This window comes from Dendrobates tinctorius, unplaced genomic scaffold (assembly GCF_039654945.1).
Source record: "Dendrobates tinctorius isolate UK_male_01 unplaced genomic scaffold, ASM3965494v1 ptg000395l, whole genome shotgun sequence".
NCBI classification, from domain to species: domain Eukaryota; kingdom Metazoa; phylum Chordata; class Amphibia; order Anura; family Dendrobatidae; genus Dendrobates; species Dendrobates tinctorius.
Window position 1 is genome coordinate 3,627,616 of NW_027362061.1, and position 8,571 is coordinate 3,636,186.

The 8,571-nt window shown below is 48.7% G+C and overlaps 1 protein-coding gene and 1 non-coding gene across 2 annotated transcripts in view; one reads left to right on the plus strand and one right to left on the minus strand.

Moving 5' to 3' along the window:
* The window catches only part of LOC141076234 (microtubule-associated serine/threonine-protein kinase 3-like), a 60,164-nt gene extending 54,107 nt beyond the window's left edge, over nucleotides 1-6,057 (minus strand). Inside the window, exon 1 of the mRNA XM_073563589.1 lies at nucleotides 5,621-6,057. The gene's annotated coding sequence lies outside the window, so the exon portion shown is untranslated. The remainder of the gene's footprint in view (nucleotides 1-5,620) is intronic.
* A 1,310-nt stretch (nucleotides 6,058-7,367) lies between these two features.
* TRNAL-CAG (transfer RNA leucine (anticodon CAG)) lies at nucleotides 7,368-7,450 on the plus strand. The gene has a single exon. It is a non-coding gene; the product is annotated as a tRNA-Leu (tRNA).
* The last annotated feature ends 1,121 nt before the right edge of the window (nucleotides 7,451-8,571 follow it).

The window sequence follows — 8,571 nt, forward strand, 5'->3', positions numbered from 1 at the left end:
TGCAGTGTATATATACAGGAAAGGAGGAGTGGTACTGTGCAGTGTATATATACAGGACAGGAGTGGTGCTGTGCAGTGCATATATACAGGACAGGAGGAGTGGTGCTGTGCAGTGTATATATACAGGACAGGAGTGGTACTGTGCATATACAGGAGGAGTGGTACTGTGCAGTGTGTATATGCAGGAGTGGTACTGTGCAGTGTATATATACAGGACAGGAGGAGTGGTGCTGTGCAGTGTATATATACAGGACAGGAGTGGTACTGTGCAGTGTATATACAGGAGTGGTACTGTGCAGTGTATATGTACAGGAGTGGTACTGTGCAGTGTGTATATGCAGGACAGGAGTGGTACTGTGCAGTGTATATATACAGGAGTGGGACTGTGCAGTGTATATAGACAGGAGTGGTACTGTGCTGTGTATATACATATACAGGAGTGGTACTGTGCAGTGTATATATACAGGAGTGGGACTGTGCAGTGTATATAGACAGGAGTGGGACTGTGCAGTGTATATAGACAGGAGTGGTACTGTGCAGTGCATATATGCAGAACAGGAGTGGTACTGTGCAGTGTATATATACAGGACAGTAGTACTGTGCAGTGCATATATGCAGGAGGAGGGGTACTGTGCAGTGTATATATAGGAGTGGTGCTGTGCAGGGTATATATACAGGAGGGGTACTGTGCAGTGTATATATACAGGAGGAGTGATACTGTGCAGTGTATATATACAGGAGGAGGGGTACTGTGCAGTGTATATATACAGGAGGAGGGGTACTGTGCAGTGTATATATAGGAGGAGTGGTACTGTGCAGTATATACATATACAGGAGTGGTACTGTGCAGTGTATATATACAGGAGGAGTGGTACTGTGCAGTATATACATATACAGGATGAGTGGTACTGTGCAGTGTATATATATACAGGATGAGTGGTACTGTGCAGTATCTGTATCCAACATTCTGCCCCAGCTCACAGCCTGCCCCCATGTCCAGCATTCTGCCTCAGTCTCCAGCATTCTGCCCCAGCTTCGAGCATTCTGCCCCATGTCCAGAATTCTGCCCCAGCGTCCAGCATTCTTCTGCCCCATGTCCAGCATTCTGCCCCGTCTCACAGTCTGCCCTCATATCCAGCATTCTGCCACCAGCGTCCAGCATTTTGTCCCCAGCGTCCAGCATTCTGCCCCATGTCCATTCTGCCCCCAGTGTCCAGCATTATGCCCCATGTCCAGCATTCTGCCTCAGGCTCCCTGGATAGCCGCTCTCAAAAAAAAAAATAAAATAAAAAAAAAAAATAAATTCTTCTTACCTTGTTATCTGGCTGTGCTCCAGCGGCGAGGCTCCCTCCCTCTCCCAGTCCCACGTGGCACACTGACTGAATGAGGAAGTGGAGGAGCAGAGCAGTGTGTGACGTCAGGTGAGGGCGGAGCTGTGGCTGGACCATTGTGCAGGGGGGGATTTCGGCGCTGGCTGGACCATGGTGCGGGGGGGGGGGGGGGGCCTGCCCGAGGGGCCCGGCAGGCGCTGAGTCTGAATTTAAAATATAGCTGCAGAAGCCTGTATAAAATGTAGGGGGGCCCCAGCGCGGATCGGGCTGCCAGCATGGTCGGGCCCCCCTAATCACCGGGCCCCATACACATGTAAGGCCTGTCATGCCCTGATGGCGGCCCTGGTTTCAGGATGCTTGACAGTTGGCATGAGACAAGACTGGTGGTAGCGCTCACCTGGTCTTCTCCGAATAAGCCGTTTTCCAGATGTCCCAAACAATCGAAAAGGGGATTCATCAGAGAAAATGACTTTACCCCAGTCCTCAGCAGTCCACTCCCTGTACCTCTTGCAGAATATCAGTCTGTCCATGATGTTTTTTCTGGAGAGAAGTGGCTTCTTTGCTGTCCTCCTTGAGACCAGGCCTTGCTCCAAGAGTCTCCGCCTCACAGCGTGTGCAGAAGCACTCACACCTGCCTGCTGCCATTCCTGAGCAAGCTCTGCACTGCTGGTAGTCCGATCCCACAGCTGAAGCACTTTTAAGAGACGGTCCTGGCGCTTGCTGGTCTTTCTTGGGCGCCCTGGAGCCTTTTTGGCAACAAGGGAACCTCTCTCCTTGAAGTTCTTGATGATGCGATAGATTGTTGACTGAGGTGCATTCTTTCTAGCTGCGATACTCTTCCCTGTTAGGCCATTTTTGTGCAGTGCAATGATGACTGCACGTGTTTCTTTAGAGATAACCATGGTTAACAGAAGAGAAACAATGATGCCAAGCACCAGCCTCCTTTTAAAGTGTCCAGTGGTGTCATTCTTACTTAATCATGACAGATTGATCTCCAGCCCTGTCCTCATCAACACCCACACCTGTGTTAATGGAGCAATCACTGAAACGATGTTAGCTGGTCCTTTTAAGGCAGGGCTGCAATGATGTTGAAATGTATTTTGGGGGATAAAGTTAATTTTCTAGGCAAATATTGACTTTGCAAGTAATTGCTGTTAAGCTGATCACTCTTTATAACATTCTGGAGTATATGCAAATTGCCATTAGAAAAAATGAAGCAGTAGACTTTGTAAAAATTATTGTGTCATTCTCAAAATTTTTAGCCATGGCTGTACAGACCAAAGTTTGGACACACCTTCTCATTCAAAGAGTTTGCTTTATTTTCATGACTATGAAAATTGTAGATTCACTCTGAAGGCATCAAAGCTATGAATTAACACATGTGGAATTATATAATTAACAAAAAAGTGTGAAACAACTGAAAATGTGTCTTATATTCTAGGTTCTTCAAAGTAGCCACCTTTTGCTTTGATTACTGCTTTGCACACTCTTGGCATTCTATTGATGAGCTTCAAGAGGTAGTCACTGGAAATGGTCTTCCAACAGTCTTGAAGGAGTTCCCAGAGATGCTTAGCACTTGTTGGCCCTTTGGCCTTCACTCTGCGGTCCAGCTCACCCCAAACCATCTCGATTGGGTTCAGGTCTGGTGACTGTGGAGGCCAGGTCATCTGGCGTAGCACCCGATCACTCTCCTTCTTGGTCAAATAGCCCTTACACAGCCTGGAGGTGTGTTTGAGGTCATTGTCCTGTTGAAAAATAAATGATGGTCCAGCTAAACACAAACCGGATGGAATAGCATGCCGCTGCAAGATGCTGTGGTGGCCATGCTGGTTCAGTATGCCTTCAATTTTGAATAAATCCCCAACAGTGTCACCAGTAAAGCACCCCCACACCATCACACCTCCTCCTCCATGCTTCACGGTGGGAACCAGGTATGTAGAGTCCATCCGTTCACCTTTTCTGCGTCGCACAAAGACAAGGTGGTTGGAACCAAAGATCTCAAATTTGGACTCATCAGACGAAAGCACAGATTTCCACTGGTCTAATGTCCATTCCTTGAGTTCTTTAGCCCAAACAAGTCTTCTGCTTGTTGCCTGTCCTTAGCAGTGGTTTCCTAGCAGCTATTTTACCATGAAGGCCTGCTGCACAAAGTCTCCTCTTAGCAGTTGTTGTAGAGATGTGTCTGCTGCTAGAACTCTGTGTGGCATTGACCTGGTCTCTGATCTGAGCTGCTGTTAACCTGCGATTTCTGAGGCTGGTGACTCGGATGAACTTATCCTCCGCAGCAGAGGTGACTCTTGGTCTTCCTTTCCTGGAGCGGTCCTCATGTGAGCCAGTTTCTTTGTAGCGCTTGATGGTTTTTGCCACTGCACGTGGGGACACTTTCAAAGTTTTCCCAATTTTTCGGACTGACTGACCTTCATTTCTTAAAGTAATAATGGCCACTCGTTTTTCTTTACTCAGCTGCTTTTTTCTTACCATAATACAAATTCTAATAGTCTATTCAGTAGGACTATCAGCTGTGTATCCACCAGACTTCTGCACAACTGATGGTCCCAACCCCATTTATAAGGCAAGAAATCCCACTTATTAAACCATAGTCATGAAAATAAAGAATACGCTTTGATTGAGGTGTGTCCAAACCTTTGGTCTGTAGTGTGTGTGTGTGTGTGTGTGTATATATATATATATATACACACACACACATACACACACACACACTATGACTTATCTCGGCTAAGACAAAGCCTAGATCCTCAGGCTACATCCACATCATGGGCGTAGCCAGGATCAAACCTGGGGGGGGGGCAGAACCTCATACTGCACACCCCTACACTTGAAAATAAAGCCTGCACCTTAAGAAGATGTGGTGGTGAATGCAGTCTATTTATTCCAACTATCAGTTGATGTTACTGAAGACGAGCAATGCCTGTCCTGGGCGTCCTTTTGGGCAGCTATGAGGTGGACCTGACTGGTGCTAAAAAAAAGGAGTGTTAGTCTGTGTGCTATCCGGCTTTCATTCTTTTTGGTACAGATATGATATGGATAGACAGATATATAAATAAAAGCAGATTAGAAATCTGCTCTGATATTGAAAACATTATCTATGAGCTCAAAAACCTTTCAGGTGATGCAGTTTTTAAAAAGATGATCAACTTTTGCAGCTGAAAAACGTATCCTCAAAAAACACAGGAAAAACGCTGTGTGTGAATGTAGCCTTAGATCAGGAATAGAACAGCCATTTATAGGACATTTCATAACTTTCCCAAATTCCTATGAAAAAATATTCAGCACATCCTGCATTGAACTACTGTACCCAATTTATTATATATTTTAGAAGTCGGAATCGGTCCATTTTATACCAACTCCGACTCCACCAAAATGAGCTCCGACTCCGACTCCACAGCCCTACATACTAAGGTTGTGTTTTATCTCCCGTCCACCACACTCCAGCTCCGGCTCCGCCCCCCAAGCACCATCCTCTGCTCCCCCCCCATGCTCAGCCTCTGCTCCCCCCCCATGCTCAGCCTCTGCTCCCCCCCCATGCTCAGCCTCTGCTCCCCCCCCATGCTCAGCCTCTGCTCCCCCCCCCATGCTCAGCCTCTGCTCCCCCCCCATGCTCAGCCTCTGCTCCCCCCCCCCCCATGCTCAGCCTCTGCTCCCCCCCCCCCCATGCTCAGCCTCTGCTCCCCCCCCCCCATGCTCAGCCTCTGCTCCCCCCCCCCATGCTCAGCCTCTGCTCCCCCCCCCATGCTCAGCCTCTGCTCTCCCCCCCCCATGCTCAGCCTCTGCTCCCCCCCCATGCTCAGCCTCTGCTCCCCCCCCCCATGCTCAGCCTCTGCTCCCCCCCCCCATGCTCAGCCTCTGCTCCCCCCCCCCATGCTCAGCCTCTGCTCCCCCCCCCATGCTCAGCCTCTGCTCCCCCCCCCTCCCCCATGCTCAGCCTCTGCTCCCCCCCCCTCCCCCATGCTCAGCCTCTGCTCCCCCCCCCATGCTCAGCCTCTGCTCCCCCCCCATGCTCAGCCTCTGCTCCCCCCATGCTCAGCCTCTGCTCCCCCCCCATGCTCAGCCTCTGCTCCCCCCCCCTCCCCCATGCTCAGCCTCTGCTCCCCCCCCCTCCCCCATGCTCAGCCTCTGCTCCCCCCCCCATGCTCAGCCTCTGCTCCCCCCCCATGCTCAGCCTCTGCTCCCCCCCCCCCATGCTCAGCCTCTGCTCTCCCCCATGCTCAGCCTCTGCTCCCCCCCCCCATGCTCAGCCTCTGCTCCCCCCACTCTCTCCCCCCACACACCGTCTCCCTTCTGTCCTCTGCGGGGTGTCGCCGCTCCCTCCTCCGGGCTTTGTGTTGTGCCGCGCTCTTCCCCGCTGACAGCTCCGCTCCTCTGCTGCGCTCTCCACAGCAAACATTACGACACCACCGTCGCCTCCTCCATGACTCAGTCCGGCCTCCCACGTCTCCTCACCACACGTCACTTCCCCGCCCGGCCGCCATTTTAGTTCCTGTGGTGGCGGAGCACAGGCGGAAGTGCCGCCATCTGTAGCAGCGGCTGCGGTCCTCCTCACCGTGTCTCCGCCGAGTCAGGAGGTTTTCGTGAGGGGGAGATCTCGGCGGCCTGATACCATAATGCCGTCCACCCCGCTCCGTGTGGCCGTGGTGTGCTCCAGAACCGCAGCATGGAGGCGCACAATCTCCTCCGGTAATGGCGGAGCCCCTTCTTCTTCAGTCTGTGCGCGTAGTTCGGGGCGTGTGAGGCCGGTGATGTCTCTAGGCCTCTGTATGTGATGGAGGACCCTGGGAGCGGCCATACCTTCTTACACACACCTCCATGGTGGCCTTTTCCCCCTCAGATGTAGGAAAATTACACATTTGTAACTGAATGTGTTAGACACTTTTTTTGGGTGGGAACTTGCGCCATATAGCAACTCTCCGGCCATTTTTTTTAAAATTCTTTTATATGACTGGGAAAGGATTAAAAGCATAACAGTAGTGGCCTTTTCAGTTACCGGGGCCGACTAGGCCTCACATGGGTTCTGGTCGGGTCGTCATCAGTCCAGTCTGGGCAGGTGGTGTGTATATATATATAATTTAGTTTTCACCCCCCCCCAGTCTCTTCGCTAGTTTTAAGCTTCAGGGGCCTGAAGGTCCTGGAAACCCTTTTATTTCGAGTGATTTCTGGCCGAAGCAAACTTAGGTTTGTTTGTGTCTGGTGGAAACTGATTGCCTTCACTCTGTTTTTTTTTCTGTTTTTGGAGTAAAAAAAAAAAATATATATATTAGGTTCTTTTCACACCAGGACGTGTACACTGAATATATTCTATAGGGTATAACAGGCACCCGTCTGCCGAGAGAACGTCCTTCTCAAATCCATCTGACCACTGTACATCCAAAAAAACTTACCAGCTGATTCATCAGTTTACATTTTTTTTTTTTTTTAAGCCAAAAAATGTCTCTTGATGTTTTTACAGCCTCTCTGTTAACTTTGTGAAAAGTTGAATAAAATGCCTTTATCTACGATCATCTGATGTCTTGTTACAAAGAAATTAGACAGGGACAGAGTTTAGAATATTGGAATATTACAATTTTTTCTCATGTAGGGTGACCAGCCAATGTTACTGGGCACAGTGAGGCTACATGAAAGCTCCACATGTCCACTGTTAACTCCTGGTGGATTGTTTTATTAGTCATCTGTTCATTGTGGTATAAGTTGTATGCACAACTTTTTGTGTTTTTTGTGTTGTATTTGAATTCAAATGGAATTTGAATTCAGGGGGTCAGAGCCTGGCTGTCCATGGATAAAAGTGGTCCTTGTGGTGCAGGCTTGAGGGTGCACAAATGCCCAACAGAGCACCACACAGCCCCAAGAACTGCTCCCTCACCTCAGTCTGGTAATTAGCTTTCAAATGACATCCCAATGTCCCCTCTGGCTTTGCCAGAAGTCCCACCAGGGGCCCCAATGTCTGATTTGGACAGCAGATCTGTACTGAAGTCCCTGGTGGTGCAAACTCTTGTGTCACCAGGGAGCATGTCAGTGTCAGCAGTCAGGATGGCCTAGTGGTCTAAGGCACTGTGTTCAGGTTGCAGTCTCCCGTGGAGGCGTGGGTTCGAATCCCACTCCTGACAGCAGCAGTACTGGTCCCTGGAGGTGCAAGCTGTTGTGCACCAGGGAGCGTGTTAAGCGTCTGCAGTCACCACATGTGGAGGCGTGGGTTCAAATCCCACTCCTTGACAGCAGCAGTACTGGTCCCTGGAGGTGCAAGCTGTTGTGCACCAGGGAGCGTGTTGAGCGTCTGCAGTCACCACGTGGAGGCGTGGGTTCGAATCCCACTCCTGACAGCGACAGTTTTTTTTTTTTTTTTTTTTTTAAAGAAAAGAAAATAAACCTAGTGGCAGCATGTGTAATAACAGTCTCCAGGTCTTATAGCCTAATGTATACACCATAAATATTTATATGTGTGTCTATACAGTTGGTGTATATATGTGTGAGTATATTTTTTAGCCTTAAAGTTTTGATTCTCCATCCTCATTTCTTTCTTTTCCAAATCAAAAAAACACTCGTGTGAGAGCAATCTGCATCCAAAAAAACTTAGGGATAGGGACAATTTAGTGAGTACGTCGGGCTCCCTTAAAGGGAGCCCGGATCGATTTAAATCATGATTTTAATCATGATTTAAATCACTGATTTAAATCAAAAGGTTTTTTTTTTAATATAAATCACGATTAAAATGAGAAGTGAGAGCAGTGTGCATGTGCGCCCATAGTTACACGGACGAAACTAGGGGCAACGATCTAACGCCAGGGTGAGGGGGGGACCCCAAAGTAAGTAAAAATCTTTTTTGTTTTACTATATGGCAATAGGTAGGTGTTTAAAAGCAGCATGTCTTAATTGTATAAACTATTAATAGCCTCTACTTTTTGTTCATACTGCCCCTTTAATTCCACACTTCTAGCTTGGTTTCAGTTTTGGTTTAGTTTCTTTTTCCCTGCATTCAGTTGACGTGCCCAAACTTGTTGGATAGTCAGCAGTACTTGGCTCAGGCTGTAGTAACATCAGCAGTGCTTGGCTCAGGCTGTAGTAACAATCAAACTTCATAAGTGATCTGTGTGAGCCATGGCAGCAGGTCGTAAGAGAGACCCTATTTGGGTTCATTTTGTTGAGATGCCAGCAGCAGATCTTGGAAAGAAAGGTGCAAGAGCAAAGTGCAAATACTGTCAAAAGGATATCCAAGGACTTGTTTGCCGTT